General features: G+C 34.7%; 1 long non-coding RNA gene across 1 annotated transcript; it reads right to left on the reverse strand.

Moving 5' to 3' along the window:
• Positions 1-9,399: 9,399 nt before the first annotated feature.
• LOC145576582 (uncharacterized) lies at positions 9,400-16,347 on the reverse strand. The gene is made up of 2 exons (XR_014098468.1): positions 15,902-16,347; positions 9,400-10,053 (listed from the first exon to the last, which is right to left on the reverse strand). It is a non-coding gene; the product is annotated as an uncharacterized LOC145576582 (long non-coding RNA).
• Positions 16,348-19,677: the final 3,330 nt, after the last annotated feature.

The raw sequence follows: 19,677 nt of genomic DNA on the forward strand, positions 1-19,677 counted from the left end.
ATATCCTTATCTCTTTCTTTCCTTTTTCTTGTTTGAATAAGTCTTTCATCCTATTTCTTCTTACTTTTGTTTTGCTCGAGGACGAGCAAAAGTCTAGCTTGGGGGAGTTTGATGAGTGTCATTTATGGCACTCATTTAGCTTCTTTTAGGATGGTTTTTCATTGCTTTTGTATCTCTTTTATCTCCTTTTCTCTAATTTTACTTGTAATTTCTCTATTTTGCATTTTCTTTAGTTGTTTCCTTATTTCCATGATTTTCTTAGTTTATTTTGCATTTTCTCCTTTACTTGTTTGCTTTTCTTTGATTTTAGGAGAATGGTGATGTTCGAGAAGCTCATTGACGTTCTCTCGGGGTATAAAAAGCCAAGGATGCAACCCGGTTCCTCCTCTTGAAGCTCAAAAGCAGAGGAGTGCATAAGCCAAGTCTTCAAGGCTACGCTCCCATGGCGAGTGGACATTAAAGACGATATTGAACCCACCGTAAAGGCCTCAAGTGACTGCCTCCCCAACATGTATCATGTGGAAAGCACGGGAGCATCATCGAGCGCACGAAGCCTATATCGCTGGCTCCCAGACGCGGCTGCACGCGAGGGAGGAGCGCCACGAAGGTGGTTGGCACGGCCACACAGATTCAAGGAGCGGCCGCGCAGCTCCCTCCCCTCTGTTCCGTATCCATTTTGTTGCGGCCACGCTTAGGGATGAGAGGCCGCGCCAATTGAGGTTTCTTTTGGACGTCTAACTAACTTCTCCTTAGTTAGTTTTAATATATATAGAATTCCTTCATTTCTGGAGAGATAATTACATTGGAAGAACACTTGTATTAGAATTAAATTAGATTTTGGTTAGAATTTTAGAGAGAGAAGCTCATGAATTTGAAGAATTTGTTCTTAGATTTTAGAGTGAGAAACTTTGTATATTATGATTGTTACATTGTGATTTTTATTCCTCTTTGATATTAATCAAAGTTTTGTAAGAATTCTTTCCTTTTCAATGTAATTTTATGTTTGATGTTGATATATTGTTGAATTTCTACTGTTTTTCTTGATTTTGATTGTTGATATTTGGATTACAATGTTGATGATGAGATTGATGATTACTTTTGTTATGCTTTTCAATTTACCATGTGTAGTGAGTAGTTCCTTTGCTAGGGAAGTGGTGATGCATGTATTAGTGATTGTCTATAGCTAATTTGGGGTTTTTGATTGATTTGATGATGTGATTAAATTGGTTAATGAAATTTGTGCATGTGTTTGATTTGAAAAGGAGTAGTTAACCTTGATGATCATGCTAGATTGCATAATAGTTTTCAATGACACAAAAAATCAACTTGGAAGCTATTATTATCGATTGATCTTGATTTGCGATTTTCCTTTGAAGTCATTTGTAAAGACATCTAGCTTGACCCTAGGAAATAGCTCGTTAAGTGATTTTGATTGCAAATATTGTTTTCCCTCGTATTGCTTGATTGATCAAATTCCCGTCAAATTAGCAAGTTTATCATTGTTGCATATGGATCCTAAATTCCCTAGTGTTTGATAATTGATTTCCATTTGTTAGCTTTGAGTTGATTCGATAGCATAGACCAACCCATTGTTTTAAGATTTCGGAAAAGCTTAGCTTAAGACCTTAGAAAACACCGCTTTCCCTTGGGTTCGACCCGGACTTACCCCTATACTTAGGTTTGGGTTTGGTTTTACAAATTTTGTTTTTATTAGGGGAATCTAGGAATTAACGACCTAGGTTTTCCACCATACTCAAGAGCATGGCAATGATATCTTGCAGTTTTCCAACGTCTTCTTTTAGACTTGACGAGTTTTCCTTAGTATCATCTAAGAAAATTCCTTCATCCTCCTCAATCATGGTCACTTCATCGATAGAGGTTATATAGAATTCCTCGATCATGGGCTCACCTACAGGAATGATAAGGAGCGAAGGATATTTGATCTTCTGCGATGGCTAGAATCTCGAAAGTTTTATCGTCATCGATCAGGTCTTGAATAGCTTCTTTGAGTTTCTAACACTCCTTAGTGTCGTGACCCCTTCCCTGGTGGTATTTACAGTGTTTATTAGGATCCCACTTAGGTGGCCTGACTTCTGGAACTGGGTCTTTGATGGGTCCTATGGGCATGACTAGTCCTTTGTGGTGTAGCTTTTCGAAAGTTGTCTCGTAACTCATACCAAGTGGAGTGAACACTCTTTTCGACCTTTTGATTTGTTGTTTAGAGGTGTTTGTAGCATGTACTTTCAAAAGGTCGTTTTCAATATCAATGGCTACATTGTAAACAGCTTTGAAGGTATTTAAATTGCATTGATATTTCAAGTGCCTTTGTTATTTGTCTTGGAGATTTTTAATGAACATCTTTACGGACTCTTTTCGGTAGGAACATCTACCATCTTAGCGGAAGTTTCCCTCCACTTGTTGAAGAAGGAAGTGATCCTTCGTTTTCCTTTTGTTTCAGCATCTCAAGTTGTCTATGGTCGGTTTCAACTTGAATGAATTATGTACAAAGTGTGTGCTAAGACTAGTGAGTGTAAGTGACATGTTCAAGACTCGTTTCATGACCATGTGACTAGACATGTGATTAGACTCGTACAAAGACTAAGTTAAGACTTCATCTATATACATTAAACTGTGCAGGCTTTGATATTTCAGTCATAACTTTTTATCTGTTACTCCGAATTAGCGAAAACCAACGCCAAATGAAAGATAAACATCGGGGCTACAGATCCATAGGTTGTACGACTCTTAATTCTTTCTAGAACTCCGGTTATGACCAAGACAAGTTGACGCTTGTGCAGTATGCAAGAATAAAAATCTGGGTTAACTCAAAGGAACTATGACTCGATTGTAGACATATTTATTAGCTTAAATTAATTAATCAGTTAATTAAGCAAAGTCCTTTAGTCATTGATTAGTTTATTTAAACATATTTATAATCACAAGTCAAATCCAACGGTTAGTTTAATCACATATAAGTTATGGACAAACAAGAGATGCACAAGTAGTCAAATAAGCACAATATGATGCAATGATTTTGCAACCTAACCATGGCTCTAGTTCTCTAAAGTTCAAGGATAAGGGTAGTCAAAATAGGGTCCATGGTTATGAGTCCGAATGCATCGCGCAGAAGCCTTACCTTTGGAAGGGTTGGCGCGTATGGATGGGACCCCACAAGTTAAACTTGTTTCCATGGTTTGGTGAATTCAAAAACTCGAATGTACCCTTCGTTGCAATGAGCGTTCGATTGGGTAGATGGAGCGTGAATTCCTAGAGGGTTATGGCCATCTGTAGAACACATATGGGTTCAGAAAAGAGGGAAAAACTCAATCAGGAAGTAAAATCGAGCAAACAGTTTTAGAACCGGTCAAAGCAAGATTGCAGATTTCTTGCTCGGTATTGGAAGAACTTAGCGCGAGACAACAAGGACCATCGCGAGACGATAGCCCTGTCGCGCCGCAATATTGCTATCGCATCGTGACAGAGCCATCGCACTGCGATGGGCATTGTTTTCTCAGTGCCAATTCCTACATGCCTCAGCAGCTTTCTGTGTTCTTAGAATTTTCTAGTTTTCACAACGATTTTTCAATTCTAGTTTTGAAAGATATTTCCCAAATTTCCTACGTGTAAAAAGCCCATGTTTTTTACGCATTACGGATGGTCTATCCAATGCAGACCTTTTTCATGCTTATGCCAATAATGTCAACAAAAGTTACGCACATGAATACTTCAAACTTTTCGAGTCTCATCCACTAATTCTAAATTATTACCAAAATAAATTTTAGGAATTAAAATAGAAATCCTCCCCAGTGGAGTCGCAAAAAACTTTAGGGAATATCTCAAACATCCCACACTTGAGCCTCACTGTATCATATACTTAAGCATGGTGGCGTCCAAAGGGAAGGAAGTTAGAGAAAAAGAGTCGCCAAAAACTTTTAGGAACATGTAAACCATTCACAGGGTGAAGGTTACACCCCTTCATAATCCAAGAGATCGCTAACTCCATAGTGGTCTGGAACCATGACTAGATATTCGGGGATGAAGGTACAAATCCAACCTAAAAGGGATTGAACCTGCCCTAAATAGGCCTCTACTTTATTCTTCTCATATTCATGTGCGCTTTCTGACTAACATACAATCAATATATTAACCCTAAACCCGTTTAATCTATGTTTGTCGAATATTAATGCACAAACAAATCTATTATTGGCGATCACTTGAATTAAAATCATATTATCCTAAATAAAATTTTTAATGATCATATTATGTGTGATTTCAAGTACAAATTACCTTTAAACCTACATAAAAGGGCGTGATTAAGCAATAACAATAATATCAAGCAACATAATAATATTGATACAACAAATCATGATCATCATAATAATCTCAATCTCATCAAAGCATAATAATATTGGCAAGATCCTAGGCATGATACTAACATGATTAATAAAAAATCCTAGCATGTCACTAAATAATAAAGATCAAAACTTTAACTCTAACATGATACTAACATGATATAAGAAATAGGAAGCAACCTAGACATGATACTAGAAAGCAATAAATGACATCCTAACATGATACTAGGAATTAACATAATATAAGCATGCTTTCTATAAAAATATAACAATAAAACAACTTACTTTGATGCGCCTCGTATCTCTTTCCATCAAAACAATACACACGTTAGTAAGTTCAATAAAATATTAAATCAAACAATTAATTTAAATAATTAAAATAGAGATATGGGACCAAACCCTCAGAAATTATCAACCTTTCACGTCGAGGGCGAAGGCAACTTCGAGCTTGGCTATGTGTATCTAAGTCTCGTGATGGACGAATGGTGTTTGAAAAGGCTAGGCTTAGAAAGAGGGGGAAAGAATAAGCTTTTAGCTTTGAGAGAGAATAGAAAGATGATTATTGATGATTGTTGGTGATTAAAACGGAGGAAATTGATTGTATTAATAGAGAAAAATGACCGTAAACGATTAGAAAAGAGTTAGAATTCGAATTGGATTAAAATTCCTTTTGACGGAGCGCGATAGGATTATAGCGGCGCGATAAGATTATCGCGGTTCGATAGGATTATCCCGTTGCGATAAAAACAGTTTTTTGCCGTATTTTTTTTTTATCATATCTTTTGATCCAAAAGTCTAAATAAGGCATGTAATATGCCGTAGGAATGCTCTTGAAGTATAATTTCCTACCCAATTAGAATCAGATTAAAATAATTTTTAGAATGAAAGATATGGCTGAAATAGGGGAAGGGTGTCAGTTTTGGATAGAGTTTCGTATTTCTTTCATATCTTTTTTGTTATAGCTCGGAATTAATATTAAAATATATCATTGGAAAGATAATTTCAAGATCTATCCAACCATATATGATTTGGATAAAAATTATGAGGCACGAAAATAATATCTGAACATATTCCATTTCTCACAGAACAAGGACTCTCAAAAAGAGGAGTTTTATTCAATTTCAAATTCTTTATCTTATGTTTTCGTAAATGATAATTAAGATATTTTAGATACTCATATAAGCTTCTAATTAATCCTAATTGATTTAGGAATATAATTAAGATTAAAGGACCCTCCACATGATCATTGGGCCGTATATAAAATTCACTTTGGGCCCAGTTTATTATTTTAGCCATAACTTCCTCATTATTCATCGAAATTGGGCTTATAATATATCATCAGAAAGGTATTTTCAAACTCCATCCAACTACACAATTATTGGACCCTGATTATGGACTATACTAAACTACATTGGACGTTTTTAATAAATATGATACAAAATGAATGATTTTCGAAAACAAAAATGAATTATTTATATTAAAACATTTTAGAAAACAGAAGAATTCACGAGACTCTTCAACATTTCACCTTACTCTATATCAATGACGTGAAAAGTACTGATCACTGGGTTTGGTTTTTAGGGAAACTTAATTTAGTGTCTACAGCACTCGGTGAATTTTTTTAAAACTCGGTGGCATTTGGTGAGTTTTGAAAACCTTGATGGCATTTGGTGAATTATTAAAGTGCTCAGTGGCATTTGACGAAATAATAGTTTTTTTTTACCAATCAATGTATGACAAGTGGCATTTTAATTATGTATTATTTTTTTAAAAAAAAAACCTTCTTAGCAGGTAATTCGGTTTTTGGGATTGATAGAAGAAAACAGAGGTGAAAGTAATAATTGACCAAAGTTGGGATTAATAATGCATATTTTTCCATTAATTTATTAGTTATACTATCAATGGGTGTCATGCAGTTGGCTTAGTAGATAATAGTTGACATTCCTACAAAAATAAAAGTAGATAATGAGCGCTACCCAGTTCATTCCCCATATTAACGAATTTCGTTTATCTAGGGTATTTTGGACTTTTCAAGTGAGGTTATAAGGGTACATGCGTCGTTTGCTGTAGATGGCCAACTAACTGCTGTTGCACCAATAATTGAAGCGTTGGCAGGGGTTGGCGTGAAGGCGTTAACGGAAGTAAACCCGAGTTACTTTTTGTTAGATAATCAAATTTCCCTCTTGGTTACAATTTTATCTCTAGCTCCCCTTTTTACGAATCTGTAATGTTTGGGTCTTTCATTTGATACTTGCTCGGAGATTCGTTCTATATGATCCCGATTTGCTTCGTCGACAATCTCGCCGCTAGTAGTGGTCGATCGGTGTTTTGAGCTCTCCGATATTGGATACGAACTTCAGGTACTGCAGTAAACAATTTAGTCGTAGTAGTGGTTGCTTTATTAGTCCTCTTCGTGGTAGTACTTTATTTTTTCCTCTTAGTCCTGCAATGGATTTATATCAGTTATATGTGGTTTAGTTTATAGTTGAATACATTGAACTCGCTTTATATTTGTAAAGTTAAATATAAATGTTGTTGTGGAAAGTATATAAATATGAATACAAGTTATTGATATTTGTGGTGTTAGTGATGTGGTCGACTCATGTCGATGTGTGTGGGCAAGTGTGGAGTCGAATTTTAAATTGATTCAAGATGTATTGTGTACAGATTAATAATGAGTATTTCTCATAATTATATTGATTTTGATTTTATATCGGGAGTAAGAGTTAATGTTTGGACTTGTGTTGTCTAAATGGAGAAACAAAGGATTATCTTGTTATGGTTAGACTACGACACTAAGGTCTTACATTTAGTTAATTCTCTTTGTAGCAGTTTTAGATTATATAACAAGGTGGACGAGACCAAAGTTTGGGTTAATGCTAGGGTGTATTTTGCAAATTATAATGGTTAACGAGACCAATGAAAAGGTTAATGCTAAATTGGAGCAATGGAAGGGACCAAGTTAAGTATACGGACTATTATTGTAAGAGTGATTGTTTTAAGCGCATTAGGAGTCGAAGGGTTGAATCCGTAGAGGAATGGATAAATTGACTTAGCATTACTACAAAAAGCGTGTTTTTGGACGCTTTTTAGGACTTTTTTCGACGCTAAAAAGCGTCGAAAAAATATTTGTCGATGCTGCTAAAAAGCGTCGAGAATACGTGAGTCGAGAATTTTGAGGGACACAAAACAGGTCGAGAATATCGACGCTTTTATGTGTCCTAACTAATATACGAAGTGTCGAAAAATACTTATTTCGCGCATTATCCCAAATTTGTGGAGTTTTTTTTGCGACGCTTTTTGTTGTCTTGCATTTATTTGTGTCAGCCTATGGTATGGCGGGAAACTCTTGAAATATGAAAATGTGCAAAATATGTAGACATTAAAAAACGTCTAGAATTTTTTTTTTTGTTAAGCTTTTTTTTTTCTTTTTTTTCCTTTTATTAATTATTACCATCATACATACAATATAGTTATTTAAATTTATCATAAATTAAATTAATAACATTAAAATTAAAATAATCAAATATTCTATATATATAACTCGATTAAAAAAAAACCATATTTAACCAATAATAATAAGAGTACGTAGTTAATTACCAAATTTATAAAAGAAAACATCAACACAATTAATAAAAATAAAAAAAAACAAACGTCGCATATATATATTATAGTAGCTTGTCCTAAATAAATACATCACTAATATAATTAAGACTAAAAGCCAAAATATATAGATGATGGCATTATAGACGATATAGTCGCTTGTTTTGATGCTCAAGTGTTCAGGCCTATTCTCTTGTTGCACCTACATTGCTTTTTCCAATCTTCAAAAAAAAAAAAAAAAAAAAAAAGAAAAGATACAAAGTATAAATTAGTACATTACACAATATAGGCTTATACACACACACACACACACACAAGCTCTGAATTTCACACACACACACAAGCTCTGAATTTCACACACACACACACACACAAGTAAAGTGTAGGTAAACAGTGTGTGTATTTGGCTATATATTTATATTCTATAGATGCTCTTTAAATAGTACAATTTCTACACCATTATATAAGAACCTTGCAGGAAAATTTAACTCCTTATCCCAAAATTGTGTATCTTGACCCCTAAGACAATCTGATATATGTAACTACCATATACAGTGTGTTAGTGTCATGTTTTAACAAAAATGAATAAGACTTCTCATGCCAATGAACCACTTAACAATGAGTCGAAAATGCTTCACCAAAATGGAGATCAGCAGTCGTTCGCCAAGACCAAGGGTAAACAATGTGAATGGATTAACAGCCCCTGAAGTAAATATAGAAAAGAAGGTAATTTTATAGTTAAGATCTGATAATCTGAGAGGTCCTTTTGCAATAAAGTTTTCATGGTATTAATTCTGAGCATTATCACAGCGACATATCAATTAAACTAAAGTATAAATGTATCAATTCTAGACGGAGGTTTTTCTTTCATCTTGTGTTTTCCTTATATTTTTACACCACCTGCAAGATAATGTTGTGGTCTGGTAATATAATTTCGTATGCAGCATGCAGAACAAAAAGAAAGACCAAGATTGAAAACATTCTCCTTATTTTCCGTCTACACATCAGTGTACTTCAGAACACCTCATCATAACTCATTAATATAATGCAGTTGTTAACATACCTTCCCTTCAATCAATATGAAAATTTAAGCAAAGAAAAGTTCTGAACAATCAGCAAAGAAAAGTTTTGAACAATCAAACAACAAATTTAATATTCAGCTCTAAACTTCAGATCTGAAATTCAGCTCTGAATTCATTTCTGAATTAAGTTCTGAAATTCAGCTCTAAATTCAGTTATGAAATTCAGCTCTGAATTCAGTTCTGAAATTCACCTCTGAATTAAGTTTTGGATTTCAGCTCTGAATTCAAATCTGATTTTCAGTTCTGAACTTCAAATCTGAAATTCAGTTCTGAAATTCAGCTCTGAATTCAGTTCTGAAATTCAGAGCTGGATTCAGTTCTGGATTTCAGCTTAGTATTCAGTTTGTGGCACTATTACTATTTGCTTAACCAATTTTCAGATAAAATGATTTGATTTTTGATCCAAAAGTTAATTGCACACACAAATAACCAAGAAGCTCACAATCCTAGAAACCAACAACTCTCTAAGCAAGCAAACAGAACAAGTCCAACAAGAAACTCAAAATACAGAAGTTGTAAAGTGATATGAGAAAATAGAGAAGTAAGGCAGTTCATCAGATAAAAGGAAAGGGGGTTAACTAGTGGTTTGCCATTTCTAAGAATTCAGATGTTTTCTTTATAAGAATTGGAGATCTATTCCCTTGACGAACTGCACCAACTATCTCAGAAAACTGTCCAACAAGTGCTTTAAGAAGAAGATTGTTGTGTCCGACCTGGTCTTTCAGCTTTATATTTTCTTCAGATAGTGTATCATTTTATTTGTGCAAAGCATTCACTTCTTATTTAACACTATCCATCACAATAGTCCTCTTTGGAAATTTTCCATACCCTTCCTTCCTTAATACACCACGCACTCCGAAAATGTCCCCCTTTTTAACCCGTAGTCCGTAACCCACCGGACGATCGGGAATCTCATCACGATACATAGTTTGCTGAAACGCTTCATCTTCGAGCTCTTGTTCAGACATCTTAGGGTGTATCATCCTCAGCTCTTCAACCTTAGCTTTAACATCATCCTACACCAACATTTAGGAGTAATGTAAGACCACAAAATCTGCACAAAATTATACCACAAAATCATACCAGAAATCTGTCACAAAACCATACCACAAAATCATGAGTGACTGTGTTAGAAAGAAAGCTTCCGTCTTTACCCATATGTGTTTTTATCCACAATGCTAACAAGCGCACTACTACATTTTTGACCTATTGCAACCCCTAAATCCGTTGCATTAGGCGTCAAAATCCGTGGCATTAGGCCTAATGCAACGGCCATGTACCGTGGCATCTGTTGGCGTTGCAGTAGGTCTAATGCAACGGCATGCATATGAGACCTAATGCCACGGCATCAATGATCCGTTGCGTTAGATCAATACCTGATGCAACGGCAACATTATTGCCGTGGAATTAGTTATAATACCTAATGCCACGGTTTCCTATACCTAATTCCACTATGTATATACCCTAATGCCACGGTTCCCTAAACCTAATGCCACACAGTGCATATACTTAATGCCAATAATAATAATAGTACTCCTAATAATAATAATAAAAATAAAATCAAAATTTTCAAAAAAAAATTTTAGAATTTTATTAATATAAATTAAAAGTTTGCACATCGTTATCTATAAGAACAATTACAAATTAAAATTAAATTATCATTAGTTAAACTAAGAAAGAAAATATTTAAAAGTATTATATAAATTATTTTGTCCCCCCAAAAATATTATCAGTAATTCATTGGACCACATTATCATTTTTTTTTCTCTTGCTTCTCCAATTCCATTTATTTCTCCTGATTCTCCAATTTCTCAACTTGATGTTTGTTTTTTTTCCCCCTCTGAAATGTAATAGTTTGAATATTAACATGAATGGTAACAAGGTCATAGTTCATATAAAGTAAAACAAAGACATATATAACCAACCAATTAAAACAAACAAGAACAAAGCAAATTGGTATCATAAACCTGCTCCCACTCTTTTTTAGTATACTCTTTTTTTTTCACAGACATAAATAATCCTCAATAACACTACTCGAGAAACCTCAAATCTAAGTGATATACCAGATAAACAAATTAATCCAATTATATATAAGAATCTATAATAAGTCATCAAACTTCAAATCATTAGAAGGAGAAGAGACACACATAAAATCATTAAAGGAGAAGGCAAACCTGCTAGCATATAATTCATGGCAGCCTGGTGGTATTATATAAAGTACTACTGAAAAGAATGTCCAGATTTTCAGAGTGAAAAAAAAAAAACAAACAAAGAGATTGCTATGATGATAACCACATATTGATCCCAATTTATATAGTACTACATAACAAAAATAATATTCTAAAATATTCACCAAGACAATATTTGTAGATACAAGGGAAAGGGGTTAATATGTTGATCACCAAGCATTATGAACTTGAGACTGATAAAACAAATTGCAATAGGTACATACTCTAACACGTATGCGACTGGACTACTTAAGGATCACTGCAACCCCCATTTTAGCTCTCTTACTTAATAAGCTAGACAGGAAAGCAAATAACTCCAAACTTGTTCATCAGAGCACAACCAAATTAAATCCCAATAAACAGGACACTTTCTCTTCGAGATGTGTACATTTATTTATTATTTTTCTAGTCTTATTAAATAATAGCATCGACTATTATCACACTCAAGAACTATCAGAGTTAATCAAAACATGATCGGAGAAGCTTCTAGAAATCAAAACATACTTCAATATCCTGAACATAAATAGCATAAATAGTCTCAGGTCAATGTCAAAAGCAATGCTAAGTGTTAGAGGTGAAATCTTAGTGAGTGTCCTGTTTTTTTGCTAAACAACAAGCATTTACTAACCTAATGCTGCAAATTATAGTTACACTTCTTAAAATAAGATATGGTAGAAAGTTCACCTAGTTTTCACAATGAATATTCCGAGATTATTTTACAATTGAACCAATAACAATGATTCTGGAGCTGCAATCTAGTCATCAATCAGGTGTGCACACAAGCATTACCCAGATTTCTCTAGTCCAGTCTATATTAGAAAGCAAACACATAATCACACCAAATAAAATCTCGTTGCACAAAATACAGATGTAGATGGATTGATGAAAAACAAAAAAAAAAATGGATAAGAGTCCATAAATTGAACAGAAAAGTGAGTTGGATACCTGAAGGTCAGGAGTAGGGATGTCAGTGGGGCGGGTCAAGTAGGAGACCCGCTCCATCTTCACCCCAATGGGGCGGAGATGGGTCTCAGTTTGGTGGGTGGTGGGACGGGGAGTGGGATAAAAACCATACCCGTCATGGGTGATGGGGTAGGGGTGGATTTCCCATTACGTACCCGCCCCATCTCCACCTCATACCCACATCTATATATCTTTAAAAGCAAATTATATACTTTTATACTATTTTATAAAATAATTACGTGAAATAAAATATTAATTATAATACTTTGTACTACACTCATAATATAAACAAAAATATTCGTAGTATTAAGAATTTTTTTTTAATTATTATAATCCGTATTAATTATGTAGGATTATGTATTTGAGAGACGGAGATTAGGTGGGTTTTGGGTGGGGATTAGGCGGGTCTTGGTGGGGATGGATATCTAAGTGGGGGGTGGGGCGGGGATGGTTTTGGAGTTGTACCAGCTGGGACGGGGATGGAGATGAATATTGGACCCACCGCGGGGATGGGGATGGGGATGGGGATGGGGATGGGGAGAAAATGTTAGGTGGGGATGGGGATGGGACATCCCTAGTCAGGAGAAAAATAAAAATGTCTACGCCAGCTGATAATAAGCAAGACAACAAATAGCCAGCACAACTAGCAAAGCTGCAGAGCAATCAAGACCTCTTAGAAGTCAGAAAAGGTTCACAAATTATTGTATTTGACACTCGGTAAATTAGTTACTGTGAATGTTAAATAAAAATGTTATGGCATGTAGTTGATTTTAAGAAAAGGACAAACTAGATAGATTTTGCATTATGTTAGGTTCTAAAATTAATGAAAAGGCAAATTAATGGTATATTCAAAAAGTTTATTATGGGGATTACTCTCGAAAAATTTGTATCACCCCCATGCTAAATCAAAGCTCAAGTAGAAAAAGAGATGCAAATTGGAGATTGAGTGAAAAATATATTCATATTACAAACTATTTTAACGACTAAATAACAGAATGAATGGATTGGAGCGCACCTACTCAGTAATTTAATAAATAATGTAAGGGATGTGTTGAATCTTGGGCCATTCCTTCCCATTGGGTTTTTTGCAACTTTTTCCTAGGACTGTGTAGCAACAGTTCAATAACATCAATAGAAGTAACTGTTCAATAACAGCTACAATAGAATTAAGGCAGCATTATACAAAAAAGCTAGATAGTGCAAGTTTCTTAAACTCTACAAAAGTAAAATAATAACAAGTGTCTAAGTTAATTAAAGATTGCATATTCTTATTCTAAGTTAATTAAATAATAACAAGAATTTTACATATATATTAATCATAGATACGAAGATGCATGCAAGGCTTTTAACAAACAAACTTTCTCTATTCTAATGATGGCAATGTAGAGATGCAGAAGACTATTTAATAATAAAAAGCATGAACATCAACAACAGAACATACAACAATTAAAAGTAGCAGCAAACAATAAAAGCATCAACTATATACAAAAATAAAGGAAAAATTAGAAAAAATAATTTCAACTTTCATCGATTTATGTAGAATAATTCTAGCTTTCGATTATTCTGGAATAATTCAAACTTTGGGGGGTCTTCTTTTTCATCAATCCCAAATACCAGTGATCGGTTGGAGGGGTTAAATTTTTTTTTGTTAAAGTGACATGTGTCACAATTTAATTGGTTAAAAATAAATAAGTAACAAATAAAAAAACCACCAGCCAAAGCCCCAACCACCCATCCAATCCGGCAACCCGCCCACCTCCCTCGTCGGACCACCGGACCTCCCCCACCACTTGAGTCACCACTCCGAGCCAAACCACCATCCCCGTCCCTAAAACTCCCACGCCACCAGCCAAACCCCAAAAGCCACCAGCCCGCACTCTCGAAAACCCCAAAAACCACCACCCCACTTTCGAAAACCCCAAAAACCACCATCCTACTGTCGAAAATTTCTCAAAGCCACCAGCCCCACCAAAAACCCCCAAAACCACCTTACCTACTAGCGAAATTTGGATGCGATTTCGTGGCTGCGGCTTTGTAGCTGCAATTTCGTGGCTGCGGTTCCGTTGCTGCGATTTCGGGCTGCGGTTCTGTGGCTGCGTTTTGGGGTTAGGGTGGTTGGTGATTTCGGTGGTTGCGTGGGGTTTCGGGGAGTGGGGAAAATAGCGACTCAAGGGATGGGGGGAGATGCGGCGGGATGGGCTGTAGTTGTTGAGGTTAGGGTGTATGGTGGGGTGGCGTGCTGTGATGTGGTGGTGGAGGTTAGGGGTAGCTGGGTAGTTTTATGTATTTTTTTTTTAATTTTTTTGGACCAATTAGGACTTGACACGTGTCGAGTGACTTGATATAATAGGTCAATGACTTTTGTTGACCGGTTTGTGATTGATGAAAAGAAGACCCCCCAAAGTTCAGATTATTCCACAATAATCGAAAGTTGGGATTATTCTACATAAATTGATGAAAGATGGGATTATTTCTTCTAATTTTTCCAAAAATAAAAGAAATAGTGGGCATTAGAAAAATTCACCAACATCAACATTTCAACAGTAGCTACGGTAGAGTCAGGTTAGTAGCATACATCAAAAGCTACACAAAAGCAATAGAAAATAATTTATGATATTTGATTGATTGTGGCACCAGATTTAGACATATTCGTCTACTCCCCGCTTATATTCATCATTTCATTTGGCAAACATCCACCACTTTTTGGTTCCACTATCCATTCCTTGGGGTAAGAATTAAGAAAGTTACTTTATTAAAAAAAAAAATTAAATTCACGAGAACTCAAATGCATAATAAAAGCTAAATATGAAGTATGACAAACGTATTATATGCAAAAGAATGTCAAATTGCAAGATTAATGACATAACAAATATCACAAAACTACAGCACTATGTCTTTACAACTTTATTGACAAAAATCATTAAGCAAACTTAACATTTAAGACACCAAATAACAGATTAACAATAAATAAAAGTCAGCAGGCTGCTAGCAAAAGACGACCAGAGTAACACAAGATGAGTAAAATATGTTAGGGTAGCAGCGTATATAAAGTTTTCTGGTCATTTAATGCACTCATATCGAAGTCAGATTTTAAAAAAAATCAAAAATAAAAAATTATCTTACCCTTAGACTGCCCATTTGATCTTTATCTCGGATGTCAGTTAAAATAATGTATACCACTAACTCAAGATTAATTTTTGTCCAACAAGCTGTCATAAATTTACAAAGGATTAGTACTCCAGCACATCCGTTTAAGGATCTCTAACAAAGACTCTGAATGCCAAGAGTCTTGAAATCTAGATGAACACTTAAATACATATTACATTAAAATTTATAGATTGATCTACAAACATATACCAAATCATCTTTTCTGGTTAGATGCCAAACTAACAAATAAACTTATCAATCTTTCCTTTTTCTGATGTTTTCAGTTCAAATTCTCTATGTTTTTCCAGAAATTAACCAGATTACCCAGATCGTTTCTCACCCAACTTGTGAAATCTCTCTAAAATATCAAATTTGAACTAAGTAATTTCATCTTCCTATAATCGTAATATATGGCCTCAAATACAAATTTGCAAGCACAACAACGAAAACATCAAATTAATCACCACGACATGCAACAACAATAATTTCAATTAAGTAATCTCAAAAACAAAACTTTGTCGTATACCTTAAACAGCAATTCGAGGAATCAACCACAAGGCAGAAACATGAAAGATGAAAATGGGAGTTTAAGTAGCCTAAAACTCGCAGCCACCGCCTGAAATTCAAGCAATTAGCCACCGCCTAAGTGCCGCCTTCGTCTACTTGCTCAGATTTCTTTGCTTAATTTTCCTCTCATGAATTTTTGAGTAATTTTCCTACCGTAATTTAGGGCTTCAAAAATGGAGAATTGGGGGAAAGTGGGTATAGTGCAAGAATGTGAGAAAAATCAGAAAATGGGTTTAGTTCAAAGAAGGTTTCTTACTTTTCCAATTTTCTTTTCTTTTTTCTATTTATTTTTGGTCTTAGAAAAGCAACACGTGTAAGGGGTTTAAAATATTTGGGGTAATAGTAGAGAAAAGTCATGAAAATTTCTGCGCATGGCCTCTAAATTTTCATTACAAACCATTGCATCAGCTTTCTTGGTTGTTGAAATAGCTAGGCTAACACAACGGTTCTTTAGTGCCGTTGTATTAGCTCTCCCTATTAGAATATTAAAGGTAAATTTGTTGCATTAGCCTTTAATTAGCTGTTGCATTATGTCAAAAATGTAGTAATGAAGCTCATTTTCTGTCTATGTTCATCTTCTTATAAATAATAAAGCAAAACAAGCATTAAAGATATGTACAACAATATATACCGCATATAACCTGGCTTTGCTCTTACTAACATCATAAGTAAATATAAAATGACATATATATTCCATACATAATTAGCTTGTTGGTTTGCAAAACTTTTAGAGCCAAATCTATGAAACTGATTTTGAGAAGCTCGTGCTTTTTTACCGCATGCTGACATAGTCTGCACTCACATTTTTCAAATTTTTAGTTAGAGATTAATTAATATTAATAGAGTAAACAGTGAGCTAAATATTGTCCTTACTTTCCCGTAATCCGAATCCCAATATTTCACCAACTTAACCCAATTACTACTGGTAATTCCATGTGGCACATTATTACACATCTCATCCAATTTCTTCTTTAATGGCTTGTAATAAATCTGTTTCAGAGAGTATTTGAACTATCTCCAACATTTATTGGAACGCTTGAGAGCTTGGTTGTCATATTCCGCACCAGGACGAATCACAAAGTGGTCCTTCAGTAAAGTAAAATAATTAGTTAAAAATATAAATCTGTAAGTAATCTATTAGAAGTAAGAGATCGGCTAAGTATGTGTGTTTAGGCAATGAAAGGGGATGTCTTAGGGACGAATATACTTACTCTTATGTCTGTAATTATCTTCCCTTTGAAATTCTTGTCGATTGCATTCCAATCTTTTTCCCGAACTGGATAATGTGACTCCATCTTCGCAATGATACAAATGAATTTAACCAAAATATGTCCACCTTTCCTAATTGGCTGGCATAAATCATTGAATTCGACATAGTCTGTATGCCGTTATTACTCTATACATCAATTGGATGAATAATACCACTTACTAATGTTGTATTACCCTTGGAGTCTAAATAAAATAACAAAATTAAGTTAAAAGAAATAATCAGTTCAAAAAAATGTATGAAATAGTGAGGATTAGCAAGCAAATTCATATATATATATATATACATATATATATATATATATATACATATATATACATATATATACATATATACATACATATATATATATTGCCAACAAATTTTAGCAGTTCAAGCAATGGCTTGACTAGAAATGAAAACTTGAACTGCTTCTTGAATTACAAACATAGCAGCTAAAACCTCAGACAAAAGAACTGACTGCTGCCTCTATATATTTTTATCAGAATATACAAGCTGTGAGAGAACAAGCGAAAATAATGGAGTCAACATACCTAATTAACATAAAGCAAACCACACTCACAAACAACCACACTCACAAACAGCCAACATGAAGCTTAGAAGATGTTGCAAGATTCTTTCTTTTATTGCAGAGAATCTTGTATATACCTTGTTAAGAAAAATCCCTCGTTATTAATTATAAAAAATTTTGGCTAGTCCAAGACCAAGTCATGTGATTTTGGGTGTAATAATTTAGGTTTGAGTTAGGAGATTCGGATGAGGTTACTTTTGCCAGGTCTATAACATATCAGTATGTCATGGACCTATTCAAGCAACACACATAAGCATTTGCCTGCATCATGATGTCAAATAAATCAGAAATAACATGTGCACAAGGATGACCTTACAGGACTTGAAAATGCCAATCATTCATATCATAACAGTATAATCAATCACTAATTGAAAATCATTTGTGCGTTTTATCAGAGCGGCTCACAATATCTAATATTGTCGTGAAGAAACCCAAAAAAGGCAAACAACAAGGGAATAAGAAGCCTAAATAGCAGGAAGCAGCAACAACTAGCAAATCCAGAGCAAATTGAGATAGTCATTTCAAAGGCACTTCATATTACAGAAAAAAACATAATTAAACTCTATTCTTTTTCTAACAAATGGACAACAAACTATCAGTCCTAAAAAGAATCCATGCACTATGTATGACTTGATACTAAATAGTAGACACATGATCAATTAGTAGCAGATATTGACAAGAGGAAAATGTAGGTCATTATCTACCTCTCCTTAGACCCAAACCTAATTTATAAACATTCAACCAACCCAATATCATGGTAAGTCAAGGGTCGAACCCAAAGGAATGAGTAGGTGAAAGCTATAGCCTATGTCAAGCTAGTTCGAAGAATGTAGATGGTTATGGTCGGTAACTAAAGTATCAAGAAGCTAGACAAATCGAGAAATTCAATATGCTAAACACTAGGGATATAGGTTCAACATGCAAGACCAATGATTATGCTAATTGATAGATCACTCAATCGATTCAACGTCACAAAGGATAAATAATAGTTGCAATCAAAGGAATCCAAAAGCTATCTCCTATAAGCCAAGCTAGGGTTCACTATGAATGGCTAACTAGAAGAAATCACAATCAAATTCAATCAATTAAAGCAATTCTCAAATCAAGGGTTCATGTCATTGAAATTTGCAATGCAATCTAGATTAATCTTATAGGTTGATCACCCCTAGTCTAATTAATCACATGCACAACTATGTCAACCAATTTAATTGCAACAATTCAATCAATTTAGTATCATCAACTAGCAAAAATCATCAATCAAGCATGCTTTCCCTTCTCCCTAGCAACTAATCTACTCACTAATCATGGTGAAATTAAGGAACAAAACAAATTCAATCAAAATCATATTCATTTCAAGCTTAATCAAAAGGAAAATCAATCAATCAACAAATTCTAGAGCAAGGAATGTAATCTCAATCAAAATTCAAGAAACTAGAAAGAATTGCATTGAAAGTAAATCAAAGGAAAGAATTCTTACAAATTTTCATTGAATTGAAGAAGGAATTTCAGGATCCAATTGAAATCTAAGATCAAATTCAAGTACAAAACAAGTAAATCCTATGCTTCTCTCTCTACTATTTCTGGAAAATTATATCTAAAGTACAAAAATTAAGTCATCCTAAAAAAAAGAAGTCAAAAGCTATAAATAGAAAAATCGAGCGAAGGAGGCTGCACAGGGCCGTGCGCACGTACCCAACAGCCGCGCCCGCACACAGCTGGGTCTGCGCGCACGCACCCCTGTGCTACGCGCGCGCACCCCCGTGTGGTGCATGAGGCCTTGGCTCCTTTGCTTGCTCGATCAAACTCCGCGCTCCCGAGTATCCCTATCATCAGTGCACTCGAGGTGATGCTCGTGAGAAGGGTAGCAACTTTAACCTCCAAGTGCTTGAATATCCCA

Source organism: Chenopodium album, chromosome 13, assembly GCF_948465745.1.
Source record: "Chenopodium album chromosome 13, dcCheAlbu1.1, whole genome shotgun sequence".
In the NCBI taxonomy this organism is placed as follows: Eukaryota; Viridiplantae; Streptophyta; class Magnoliopsida; order Caryophyllales; family Amaranthaceae; genus Chenopodium; species Chenopodium album.